Source organism: Tupaia chinensis, unplaced genomic scaffold, assembly GCF_000334495.1.
Source record: "Tupaia chinensis unplaced genomic scaffold, TupChi_1.0 Scaffold143204_1, whole genome shotgun sequence".
NCBI classification, from domain to species: domain Eukaryota; kingdom Metazoa; phylum Chordata; class Mammalia; order Scandentia; family Tupaiidae; genus Tupaia; species Tupaia belangeri.
In genome coordinates, this window is record NW_006203048.1 from 393243 (window position 1) to 398797 (window position 5555).

The window sequence follows — 5555 nt, forward strand, 5'->3', positions numbered from 1 at the left end:
CATGCCCCAAATCCCAAGAGAATGGAGAAGGGATTATGGTGTAGTCATCTCCCTTTGGGGGGGGGGTTATTTCTCACTTTCTGTCTCTCTGTTTCTCTCTGTCTCTCTGGTGAGCACACATAACCTATAGCAAAAATATCTCTCTAAAAAAAGAGAGAGAGAATGATACAGAGATAAGAGAATAAGAACAACCAAGAAAATGGCTAACAAAATGAGAGACAGGTCTGCAATTGTGTATATTAATGTTGAATGTTAACAGATTAAATTCTCTAATCAAGGGAAACAAAGTGGCTGAATGGATTAAAAAAAAAAAAAACCCAGAAATCCTCTGTCTACCGCTCACAAGGAACACACCTCATGGATAAAGACATGCATAGACTAAAACTGAAGGCCAGGAAAAAGGTACTCCATGCAAATGAAAACCAAAACAAAACACTGGAGTCACAATACTGATTTCAGACAAAAGGGGTTTAAGACAAAAGCTCTAAGAAGAGACAAAGAAGGGCATTATATAATAGTAAAAGAGAAAGTTCATTAAGATATAAGACTTACAAATATCTATGCACCCAACTCAGGCATACCCAAAGAAATGAAGGAAAAACTGTTAGGGCTACAAGGAGAAAGAGACTGCAGTACACCAATTATAGGGGATTGCAACAGAACACTCTATCCCTTGGACAGAGCATCTAGACAAAAATAAGTAAAGAGACAGAGGATCTAAACAGTATCACAAATCTAATGGATTTGACAGATATCTATAGAATCGTCTACCCCAAAACCTCAAAATATACATTTTTCACAATCCAAAATGGAACCTTTTTGAAGAGTAACCACATGATAGGGCACAAAACAAGCCTTTAAAATTCAAAGGCATAGACACTATACCCAGCATTTTCTCCAACCATGATGAAATTAAACTGAAAATTAACTTCAGGAAAAAACCTTGAAAACACATAAATATATAGAAACTGAACCACCTACACGTGAATGATTTCACAACCACTAAAGAAATTAAGGCTAAAATCAAAAGAGTCATTGAAACCAAAATGAGTACATCATTTCCCTAACTTATGGGACACACCAAAAGCAGTCATAGGAGGGAAGTTTACACCAATTAGTATACATAAGTGAAAAATGGAAAGGTGGCAAATAGACAAGCTATCAAAACACCTTTGGAAATACACAACTGGAAAAATGACAAAAACAAAAGACAAACAAACAAACAAAACTTCAAAAAAAAAAAAAAAGCCAGGAGAAAAGAAACATCAAAGATTTGAACAGAAATAAATGAAAGAAAGAATAAATGAACAATACAGAAGATAAAAGAAACCAAAATCTGATTCTTTGAAAAGATAAGCAAAATTGCCACACTGTTAGTTAGACTAATTAAGGAGAGAAAAGAACCAAATAAATCAAATTCACAATGAAATGGATAGTATTAAAACAGATATAACAGAAATATAAAAGATCACTAGAGAATACTATGAGTAAAACTATGTGCCAATGAACATGAAAATCTGGGTGAGCTGGACAAATTTATGCACACAGGTAATCTACCATGACTGAATCAGGAAGACATAGAAAGCCTGAATAACCTCCTATCAAGTACTGAGACTGAATCAGCAATAAACAACCTCCCAACAAAGAAAAGCCCAGGTCCTAATGGCTTCACCACTGAGTTCTATGAAACTTTTAAAGAACAGCTAACCTACATGATACACAAACTACTTTTTTGTAAGAGAGGTTTTTGCTATAGAGGCATGTGCATGCTCGTAAAGAGACAGAGAGAGGCAGAGAGATGGAAAGGAAGAAATCACCCCTCACAATCCCTTCTCCTCTTGGAATTTTGGCCATGCATGCATATGCACCTGGTGTGAGGTTTACGTCACCAGGTCTGGGCCTTGAACCATGTTCCACTCTGTGAGAATCCAGCAATGTAACCATTATGCTATCTGCTGATCCCTCTACTCAAACTATTTTTTAAAGATTCAAATGGAATAAACCCTCCCAAATTCATTTTATGAAGCCTCCATTACCCTTGTCCCCAAAACAGACAATGACATAACAAAAAACGAAAACTAAAGATCAAAATCACTGATGAATATAGACACAATAATTCTCAACAAGATAAAAGCAAATCATATCCAACAACACATAAAAAATATTACACAGCACAACCAAGTAGGTTTTATTCCTGGGGTGTAAGGGTAGTTCAACATATGGAAAATCATAAATGTCATACATCATATTAATAGAAAAATAGAAACCAAATGATCATATCAACTGATGCAGAAAAAGCATTTGATAAAATACAACATCCCTTCATGATAAGCGTCTTGGCAAAATTGGAATTGAAAGGACATTTCTCAACACAATAAAAATCATCTATGACAAACCAATAGTTAACATTATACTGAATGGGGAAAAGTTAAATGATTTCCCACTAAAAACTGGAACAAGACAAGACTGCCCACTTTCTCAACTCCTCTTTAATGTAGTACTAGAAGTATTTGCCAATGCAATCAGACAAGAGAATAAAATAAAGGGCATTCACATAGGGAAAGACCCCCTGGTTCAGACAGAACTGACAGGTCCTCAATTAGGTCCGCTGTAAACCCCGCCTACCTCCCTCTGCCTTGTGTATATAAGAAAGCGCTCTACCCCTCAATAAATGAGCGAAACCTTTACACCATCAAGAGCTGTGACACTGTGTGAGCTGTGATACTTCTTTCGCTCCCGTGCTGAGACGCTGCGCCGGTTCCAGACCTCCGCCCCCTCGCTCGAGTTTCCCTGCCCAATTTGTCCCGCGGGCTTGGGACAAGTTAGCATAATGGGTATGTCGCTGGACTCCCACTAGTCGACCATAGTTCGAGTCCTGGACCCAGTGGCTTAAACTCACGCCAGGCGCGTGTGCGTGCATGCCCAAGATCCGGAGAGGAGAATGGAGGAGAAGGGATTGCGGCGTGGCCATCCCCCCCTGGGGGGTGATTTCTCTCTTTCTGTCTCTCTGTCTCTCTCTGTCTGTCTGGGTAGCTCAAGCGCCCTATAGCAAAAACCGCCACAAAAAAAAAAAAAAAATAAAAAAGGAAAGAAAATCCAAAATAACCTGAAAAAACCTTCCGGGAAGTGATAAATGAATACAGCAATATGGCAGGAAACAAAATCAATGCATAAATGTTATAACATTTTGATACACTAAAATCAAGCAGACTGAGGATGAACTGAAGCAAGCAATCCCAGTTATAATAACTCAAAAAATATAGGGCACCATATTATACCTAACCAAAGAGGTCAAAGACCCTTACAAAGAAAACTAAGGAAAAGTAAAAAAGAATTTCAAAATGACACAAAAAGCGGAAAGACATTCCATCTTTCTGGATTGGAAGAATTAATATAATCAAAATGTCAATTCTACCCGAAGTAATCTACACATTTAATGCAATCCCAATCAAATTACCAGGAACATACTTCACATATTTGGAAAAACAATCATAGAATTTGTCTGTAATCATAAAATAAATCATGTATTGCCAAAGCAATACTGTGCAAGAAGAATGGAGTAGGAGGCAGCTCACTCCCTGACTCCATAATGTATTACAAAGCTGTAATAATCAAAACAGCTTGGTATTGGCACAAAAACAGACATGTAGACCAGTGAAACATAATAAAGAGTCAGGAAATAGACCTCAAAACATACAGCCAATCGATTTTTGACAAAAGGCACCAGACAATGCAGTGGGGTAAAGAAAGTCTCTTTAGCAAATGGTGCTGGAAAATCTGCCTATCCACCTGCAGAAAGATGAAACTGGGTCCCTATCTCTCACCACTAATAAAAATGAACCCCAAATGAATCAAAGATATAGACCAAAGACCTCAAACTTTAAAATTACCCATGGAAAACACCAGGGAAACTTTTGGAGAAACTGGAGTAGGCAAAAACTTCTTTAAAAAGACCTCAAAGCACAGGCAATAATCCCAAATACAGACAAGTAGGATTATATCAGGTTAAAAGTTTTTGCACTTTAAAAGCAACAATAATTAGAGTGAATTAACAACCCTTAGAATGGGAGAATATATCTGCAAACTATGTCTTCAATAAGGGACTAATAACCAGAATATGCAGGAAATTCACTCTGCTCATCTCCCAAAAAAAGATTCAGTTGAAGATGTGCAGATGAGCTGAACATACAATTATCTAAGAAGACAGACAAACATTATTTAAATTTTGACTTTTTAAAAAATTACTATTTATTTAATTTTATCTGTTATATTATTTTTAAATTTGACCAGAGAAAATAACAGAAAGAAAGGGGAAAGTGAGAAATCAAGTTGCCAGGTCTAGGACTTGAACTGTGGTTGGTCATATGACAGGCCGGTGCCTAAACTACCACATCATCTGTCAGCCCCACTGCTATTATTAAAGAAAATTGAAAAATAAAGTATTTCCATTTGTTAGAAATTTAGTAAAAATATCAACTTTTCTATAAATGTTTCTGTTCCCCAGAAGAAGTGTCATGTTTATAATTGTTTGTGTTATATGTTATATAATATAACATTGGGTCGTCAGAAAAGTCATGATGCATTTCTGTTATAGAAAAAACAGAAAAATATGTCATGATGCTTCCAATGACCCAGTACATAATAATATTTAATATACCTCTCCTTCAGACATTTTGGGACACCATTTAGTTCCTAGAAACTCAGTCCAAAGTACATGTTTTCAGTTTTGGTGAGCTCTGAGTTTCCTGGTGAAGGACACACCATTCCTAATCCCACAGGTGGATAACTAGTTGGGGCCAAGGCAGGCTGAGAACCTTGAAATGATTTCACTGTCATCTGGTGTCATACTCTCGCCTGACATAATATATTTGGTTTCTCAGATGCAAAAATTCTATTCCTCTCTTTTACTATTCAATGATTTCTACTTCTCTACCTATTCTTTCCTTATATTTCCTTCTTTCCCACAGGCTTCTTAATAAATATAAAGCTTCAACATGATAGAGCAATACCTTGCTATTATCGATCCATTTTCATATGACATTATCTCATTTACTCTTCACAACAATTCCACTAGAGAAAGGCAGATCTTGTTTTTTCTTTAAATCAATCCATCTGTTCTTTATTATTATTATTATCATTATTATTTCTTTCCTTATCTAGGTTAGTATCCACAGTCCATTCTTTTGGTTTTTTTGCAGAGGTTTTCGCTATAGGGTGTGTATGCTCGCCAGACAGAGAGAGACAGAGAGACAGCAAGCAAGAAATCACCCCGCTCCCCAGGGGGGATGGCCACACTGCAATCCCTTCTCCTCCATTCTCCTCTCAGGATCTTGGGCACGCATGCACATGCGCCCCGGGTGAGTTTTAAGCCACTGGGTCCAGGACTCGAACTGCGGTCGACTCCATGGGAGTCCAGCGAAATAGCCATTACACCAACACCAAGAAGGTGTTTTAGTATACTTTTCGTCATGCCTGTTCCCCAGGGAAGGAGCTAGTTGAGTCTTATTAGTCCGTCCCTTCCTCTTCCATTCAGCCTGCCGTGCTCTGCTTCATTA